Here is an 8,911-nt window from a genome sequence, read left to right as displayed (position 1 = left end):
TTTGTGGCCCCCACCTTGATATGAAAGTTTAATGTGAGTTTTATGAATGGCACTTTACCATGTTGTGTGTGGAAGGTCCCTTTAATTACTTTTTTGGTAATTTTGTGTCTTTTTTTGAAATTATTTTGTCTTTTTAAAAATTATTTTGTCTTTTTTAAATTATTTTGTGTCTTTTTTTGGTAGTTCTGTGTGGTTTTTTTGTAATTTTATATCTTTTTTGGCAATTTTGTGTCTTTTAATAATTGTGTGTCTTTTTTAATAATTTTGTGTCCTATTTTGGTAATTCTGTTTCTTTTTCTGGTCATTTTGTGTCTTTTTTAAGTAATTTAGTTTTTTTCTGTCATTTTGTGTCTTTTTTGGTGATTTTGTGTCTTTTTTAATAATTGTGTGTCTTTTTAAAATAATTTTGTGTCCTTTTTTGGTAATTCTGTGTCTTTTTTTGGTAATTCTGTGTCTTTTTTTGTAATTTTGTGTCTTTTTTGGCCATTTTGCGTCTTTTTTTGTAATTGTATGTGTTTTTTGGTCATTTATCTCTTATTTTTGGCCATTTGGCGCCTTTTTGGTAATTGCATGTGTTTTTTGATCAGGATTTGCACGTTTCAGTGTAAATCAATGTACCTGCATGCATGGAAGGCTGTGTGATCCCTGTGTGTTGGTGCAAGTCGACCTGTGTGATCACGGTGTGTGTCTAATTAATAGGTGCTCTAACCTTCATGTGTGTGTGTGTGTGTGTGTGTGTGTGTCTGCTGCTGGAGAGGGAATTGAACCATGGAGGAATGTGGTCGGCAGGTGTTGGGGGCAGACAGTTACGCAATTATGCTGACGGAGGAAGAAGAGAGACAGGTGAAGGAAATGGTCAGACAACCAAAGCAGACACAATATGGGAATATATGTGATCTGACAAGAGGGTCAGACAGATATTCAGACAGGGGACAAAAGGGAGAACAGAGTTCTAGGTGTTCCAACCAGGCAGGCAGGCGGAAAGAGAGGCTTGTGAAATCAGATAACCCCTCGAGACGCCTGGCAGGTAGCAGCAGAGACAGACAGGCAAACAGGAAGTTAGATAAAGGAGTTGGAAGTGGACGGACAGACGGACTGGCAGCCAAGACACTAAACAAAAAAGTTAAAAAAGAAAGAAAAACAAAGGCAGTGCTGGGAAAACATCTCAATGTGTTTTTAGATTTTTAGTTTTGAAAAAAGTCATTGACTTTTATAGAAAATGAACGAAAACTTATTGAGGCACAGTTTTTTTTAACTAATGATGTTGTGTATTTGTTGTTGTTGTTGTTGTTGTTCTTGCTAAACCATGTAATTTCTTTTCCCTAGACTTAACCACATAGTTTTGGCACCTTAAAACTCCTGTTATGTTGCAGTTTAAATTGACCCATTTCAAAGTTTAAAAATCTAAAAAAAAAAAAATAGTTAAAAGTTAATTTCATATATCAATATCATGTAAAACTATTGTATTTTATATGTAGGTATTTCCAATGTACGTGTACATTGGAAAACCTACATATAAACAGACTTTTTTAATATAAGTTAAAAAAAAAAGAAAGAAAAACAAAGGCAGTGCTGGGAAAATATCTCAATGTGTTTTTAGATTAAGTTTTGAAAAAAGTCATTGACTTTTATAGAAAATGAAAGAAAACTTATTGAGGCACAGTTTTTAATGATGCTAATGATGTTGTGTTTTTTTTTTTTTGTTGTTGTTGTTTTTGCCAAACCTTAACCATGTAGTTTCTTTTTCCTAGTCCTAACCACATAGTTTTGGCAAGTAGATTAGATAGATTTTAAGTTTCAAAATTAAAAAAAAATAGTTAAAAGTATTTTTTCATAAAAAGCAAACATTTAAAATGGAAAATAAAATTAAAAAAAAATTAACATAATGTAAAACCCATTGTATTTTATAAGTAGGTATTTCCAGTGTACATACAAAAAGATTTAACATGCTTTTTTTAAAAATATAAAAACGAGTGAATTATCCTCATTGAACCATGATCTGTGAGAGATAAACAACACTATTGCACTAAATATTGATTGAAATATTGATTGGGATTATTTTAACTCTCCTGTTATGTTGCGGGTCAAATTGACCCATTTTAAAGTTTAAAAATCGAACAAAAAATAGTAAAAAGTGTTTTTTTTTTGGGATGAAACTTCTTCTGTTTGGCTTAATAAGTGTAATCAACATATAAAATGAAAAGGGTTCATTTCATATATTAATGTCATGTAAAACTATTGTATTTTATATGTAGGTATTTCCAATGCACATACAAAAAGATTTAACATGCATTTTTATAAAAACGAGTGACTTATTCTCATTAAACCATGATTTGTGAGAGATAAACAACACTATTGCACTAAATATTGATGAAATGTTTAGCAATGGAGTTGATAATGAAATATAAACAATGTTTATTGGGATTATTTACTTTCTGACACTTTTGGGTCATTAAACATGCCCCGGGTCAAATTGACCCACACATATTATTGTTGTTCCTGAGAAACGACATAACAGGGAGTGCAGAATTATTAGGCAAGTTGTATTTTTGAGGATTAATTTCATTATTGAACAACAACCATGTTCTTAATGAACCCAAAATACTCATTAATATCAAAGCTGAATATTTTTGGAAGTTGGAGTGGGGCTTTTTTTGTTTTAGCTATTTTAGGAGGATATATGTGTGTGCAGGTGACTATTACTGTGCATAATTATTAGGCAACTTAACAAAAAACAAATATATTCCCATTTCAATTATTTATTTTCACCAGGGAAACCAATATAACAGCTCAACATTCACAAATATACATTTCTGACATTCAAAAACAAAACAAAAACCAATCAGTGACCAATATAGCCACCTTTCTTTGCAGTTTGAGTCTTTTCGGTTCATTAAGAACATGGTTGTTGTTCAATGATGAAATTAATCCTCAAAAATACAACTTGCCTAATAATTCTGCACTCCCTGTAACAGGAGGGTTAACAAAACCAACAACCTTCTGCACATAGTAGGTGGAGCAGCCACCTTCTAATGAGTGAGTGTTTGAGTCTGAAAACTACAAAAAATTGTCCATTTATTAGTCTGGTAACACTTAAAGAGGGTTTTGTTATCAGCTCTGGCAGGAATCAGCAGTGATGCAGCCTGTGGTAAAGTCTGTTACTGTGTCAGGATGACTGCCACTCCTCCAGCAGTGGAACGGATCAAAAGGTTGCCAAATTAACTAGATCACGATGCCAGTTTGGAATAAAGTCATCATTCATGCTTTGTCAGGTCTGTCTGCAACATGACAGGCAAACAACTTTTAAAAAATGCTTGTTTTCTGAAGGAGTTTAGATAAAAGCTGTGCTATGCAGGAGAATCACCACACTGATTTTGCAACATGGCATCATGCAAATGCAAAATCAAGCTTGAGGAAAATCTTCAACTTGAAATTTGCTTCATTTGCGCTGCATCATAAGTAGGGCTGGGCATAAAAAATATATCGATATATTATTACTAAACATTATGTATATGGATAGATTATAATCACTGATGCATTCATGCATAAACAACAGTTTTAATGTTGTCACTGGGCATGGGGGAGCTACTTCTAATTACTTTATTTACTATTAGGAAATTTAAACTATATACACCTGCTGGCAGGTTGAGCAGGTCGTTATCAACAAAGCCATTTTATTTAGTTTAAAGGCTTTACTTACTATTGAGCCACAAAACCACTCTCCTAAGGTTAAGGTAAATAACCTAGGGCTGGGCGATATATCGATATGTTTTTAAATGTGATATGGAATTAGACCATATCGCATATATCAATATAGTTAATTTTTTTTCTTTATTTATATGTTAATGCTGCCCTTACTATACTATATATCGTATATCGACATTCAGCCTACATTTATCAGGATATTCTCTGGACTAACTAAGTGAATTCATCTTTTAAATGTCTCATTTTGTTCTTGTAGAAAACAGACGTTTTTTAAAACAAGATTAATTATCTAACACTTCTAAATCAAAAGGTTTTTTTTTTATCTTGGTAAGAACCAAATAATCATCAGGTCACTCTGCTCGGGCCAGTTCATCACTGCTGGCAGCTTTAATTCATCTTGATTTAAGAGTTAATTTCTTATTTTAAGCGTTCAACATGCTTATTTCTAGATTTAATAATCTTAATTTAATAAATCTTGTCAAGGTAAATTATCTGTCCATGCAGCAAGATCATTTCCCTCTGATTTAGTGTTTTTATCTGGTTTTTAGACACACATTTTTTGCAGTGTGCTTTGTGTTCTTAGAAAAATCTGATGCTGGTTTTATTAGCTACGAGTAGATTGTAATGAGTGAAATTATTAAAAGTTAAATGTAATTACTTGATCTCTTTTTCTGGTATAATATCTCCCAAGAGCTCTCCCAAAAAATCAGGCTCCCTTCAGCTAAAAATGAAGTACAACTTGTTCTCCAAGTCCCACTATAAAGTTCATAAATTCCCTCAAATGTCCACTGACAGCCCCATGGGGAAACAGTGAGGATAGAAAATACATTAAAAAACTTCCTCACTTAGCTCAATTCAAACGGCAGAGGTAATCTCCAACATTTGTGTGATTAAACTGTCTTTTATTCATCACGAGCTGGAATTAGAATTAACACTCTGACTCTGAAGCCTTTATGAGAGTCCAATGCAGCAAACTGTATGACTGCCTGATATCCTTTCCTCCATGCAGTGCAAAATGTAATGGCAGAAGAAAATGGAATTGCTTTTCTGGTGCAACAACAACTATGATAGCTCTTTCAAAAAATTCACTCCTAAATCTCATCTTGAATCTTTCGCTCAATGCAATTTTGCCCCGTTTCCCCCTCCCTCTGTTGTCCATCTTCCATAAAATATCTGTCTCTTGTATGTGTAATGCCCTCCATTCTTTAACCCTGTGGAGTCACTAAAAGCTCCAAATAATCCAGACTTGTTGCCTCCATCAGACTAGAAAACAAAGCAGCGTGGAGCCCTACTGTAAATTTACCTCTAAAGTTCTGGCTGTAAACTCCATGAGGCCAGTTTCAGTTTGATGATGATATACCAAGTAAAACTGGAGACAAGCTCAAATAGATTTAGTATCAAATGATAGAACTGGATGGAACCCTCTTATATGGTAGATTTGACACCTTTGTTCACATTTGCAACATTTCAGATTCTTTATTGAGCATGATAGTGTTTTGGACACAAAATAACTAAAAAAGACACAAAAAAAGACACAAAATGACCAGAAAAGACACAAAAAGATACAAAATGACTAAAAAAAGACACAAAGTGACCAAAAAGGACACAAAATGAAAATACAAAATAACCAAAAAAAGACACAAAATGACTTACAAAGACACAAAATGACTAAAAAAAGACACAAAATGAGAATATAAAACAACCAAAATAACCAAAAAAGACACAAAATGACTAAAAAAGACACAGAATGACCAAAAAAGACACAAAATGACTCAAAAAAGACACAAAATAACTAAAAAGGAAACAACAAAAGACACAAAATGACCAAAAAAGACACAAAATAACTAAAAAGGAAACAACAAAAGACACAAAATGACCAAAAAAGACTAAACTCCATAGAGTTAAAAAGGCGGCAGCTAAAGAAGCCTCCTCCATCATCTTTTTCTTGTTCTCCTTCTCTCCATATTTTCACATTAATCTTCCCCATTTCCATCCTTACCTCCTGCTCTGCTCTTTCCTCTCCATCACCTCCTTCTCCCCCAGGTCCTCCTCCTCTTCCTCCTCCTCTTCTTCTCCCTCCACTGTCAGAATCTCTCCCCTCTGTCTGTCTCCATCTTCCTGGTTTGAGGTCAGGCTGTATCAGATCGATCAGGGTCATTGATCTTCCAATATCCTGGTGGGCGGGCCTCTCATTTCAAGACAGACCATTAGCCAATCATTAATCTACATCAGACCATTAACCAATCATTAATCTGGGCCACTATTTAAACTGAGGCTGCTGATTGGGTCAATGCTGACCTCTGACCTGGGGGTTACCACGGCAACACGAGTTCACATCAGTTAAACATTCCCTCCTTCAGCAGCTCTTAATGATCTCATTGGGCGTCCTTAGATATGATTAAATAAAACAATCTTATTAAGAGCAGGAGGCTGTCTGGTTTGGTTTAAATTGGCTAAGCACTTGCACACACACACACACACACACACACACACACACACACTGAAGGCCATATCTACAAGTAGGGCTGGGCGATATGGACCAAAAGTCATATCCCGATATATTTAGGCTGAATATCGATATATATCCTGATATTTTTATCGCAAAGTGAGAGCAAATGTTCAGTCACAGTCAAATATGACATGTCACAAGTAGTTTTATTGAAACTGTTTATTTAAGTGAACATAAATACTGTATAACAACAACAGTCTCCATAAAGTGCACATTTAAATAAAAAAATATCTTAAATAAAAATAGCCCATGAAATAGAATAGGCCAATGGTGGTTTAGTTTGTCCGAAAGTAGCTTAAAAACACTTTTATATATATGACCTAGATGTTAGGAAATCAGCTTGTTAGCACAGGGTTGCTGGTTCAAATCCCAGGAGTCACGGGTCATGAACTATTTGTCAAAAAATAGCAACAAATTACCATAATATGGGATGTCTAAAAAAAAAACCCTAATACTATAGTACGTCAATTTTTGTCAAAAATGGTCATATTTTAATATGCCTCAAAATGCTTAAAATGGGTCAATTATAGGCTGTTGAAACATATTAGAGCATAATATGGACAAAAATATTTATATGTATATGACAAAAGAATACAAACATTACAAAATAACTAAATATGACAAACCTTCGTAAGGGCAGCATTTAAATATAAAGACAAAAAATTGAACTATATCGATATATGCGGTATGGTCTAATTCCATATCACATTTAAAAATAGATTGATATATTTTTATATTGGTATATCGCCCAGCCCTATCTACAATACCGGCTCACAGATCCTTTAATATAACATCTAATCAATGTGTTGCATAATGCAGGCTGCTCTCATCCACTGTTTGTAGGCATATCAACAAAAAATAATCAACAAAACTTGTAGGAAAGCCAAAAAAAAGCACAAAATTACCAAAAAAAGACACAAAATAACTAAAAAACACAAAAAGACACAAAATAACTAAAAAAAAGACACAACCACAGACACATAATGACCAAGAAAACCCACACAAGACACAAAATGACTAAAAAAGACACAAAATGACTAAAAAAAGACACAAAATAACTAAAAAAGACACAACAAAAGACACAAAATGACCAAAAAAAGACACAAAATGACCAAAAAAGACACAAAAAAAACCCCAAAAGACACATAATGACCAAAACCCCCCCACATAAGACACAAAATAACTAAAAAAAGACACAACAAACGACACAAAATGACCAAAAAAATACACATAATGACCAAAAAACCCCACATAAGACACATAATGACCAAAAAGACACAACAAAAGAAAAAAATGTCACATTTATGTTGGTTTTTCTTTGTTTCTTTTTGGTTCTAAATGTTGATCCAGTAAGTCAAAATAAAAATCAATTATTATCAGGTCATATAGGTGAAAAAAATATACCAACATGGTATTTAAACATGTTTTAAGTGGTGAATACAGGCAGGATGGAAAGGATTAAAAAATGGACAAAATAGCCCAAAACTCCAGAGTTAAAAAGTCGGCAGCTAAAGTAGCCTCCTCCATCGTCTTTTACTTGTTCTCCTTCTCCCGCGGGTCCACTTAATTAATTTGTTGCCATGCAGCTCCCTCTAGTGGCTGTAGTAATTATGACGGGCGCGAAGAAGGAAACAAGGTGACGTAGTTGATCCAAATACAGATCAAATCCTTTTTACTTTTGCCCAGGAGACTGTTTGAAACATGGATGTGTAAAGAGAACATGATACAGCATTGAAGGCAGGGCCCAGTTCATTCCTATGAAAGCTGCTCAGTGGTGAATTAAGCCAAAGAAGTTTGACTTCTGTGTATAAAATGACCTTCTTTAGATCTTTTGCACTTATGGGCCTGCCTTCTACCTCCAGTTTAGTCATCTTAATCTTCCAGTCTTTGAATGGAAATAAAATCGTTAAATCGTGAACCTCTTCTAGACTTTCCAACTGTTATTGGACTAAATTGATCAAAGTCCCCGTATCGGAAACAAGATGGCGACGAGTGTTTTAGGTTTTAGGTTTTTTAGGTTTTATTTTATTTGCAGTTAGAATTACATAAAATGACAAAGATAACATATAATGTAAAGTGCAGGGAGAGGCAGAAAACCCAGCTGGGCTTATTTATTTAAAATGTAATAGTTATATGAAAGTAATAAACTGATAATAGAAAAAACAAATGTATAACATCAACAAGTTGTAATGACAATAACAAAAACAATTAAAAACAAAAATGAACATGTTAAAAAAGTGTATTTGTGTGTGAATTAGAATTTTAAAACAGCAGTTAAATGAGCTTTTAGACATCTTTTGAAGCATTTTACAGAGATGGAGTCCTTTGCCAGATGGGAAAAGGTATTTATCCATAATTTAGTCGCTAAATTGAACAATAAATTGACCTCTGCATGTCAGAAATCTTGGAGGATGAAGATCTAAAGATTGACGCGTTGAATAAGAGTGAATCTGAGAATTAAATTTAAAATAAGACCTAAAGTGCTTTGGAAAGTTTTCATGATCTGAATATACCTTAAAAATAAAAACACATATTTGAGAAATATGGCGACGAGTGTAACGCTGAACTTGATGCCTTAAACGGGCCACAAACCAACGGGTGACGTCCATTATTTATATAGAGTCTATGGTTTGAAACAACAGTCGTGCGACCGTTTCATAACGTTGGATAGAATGGACATATTTTGCAGGATATCAT

The sequence above is a fragment of the Centropristis striata genome, chromosome 19 (assembly GCF_030273125.1).
Source record: "Centropristis striata isolate RG_2023a ecotype Rhode Island chromosome 19, C.striata_1.0, whole genome shotgun sequence".
In the NCBI taxonomy this organism is placed as follows: Eukaryota; Metazoa; Chordata; class Actinopteri; order Perciformes; family Serranidae; genus Centropristis; species Centropristis striata.
Note: the sequence above shows the minus strand (reverse complement) of the source record.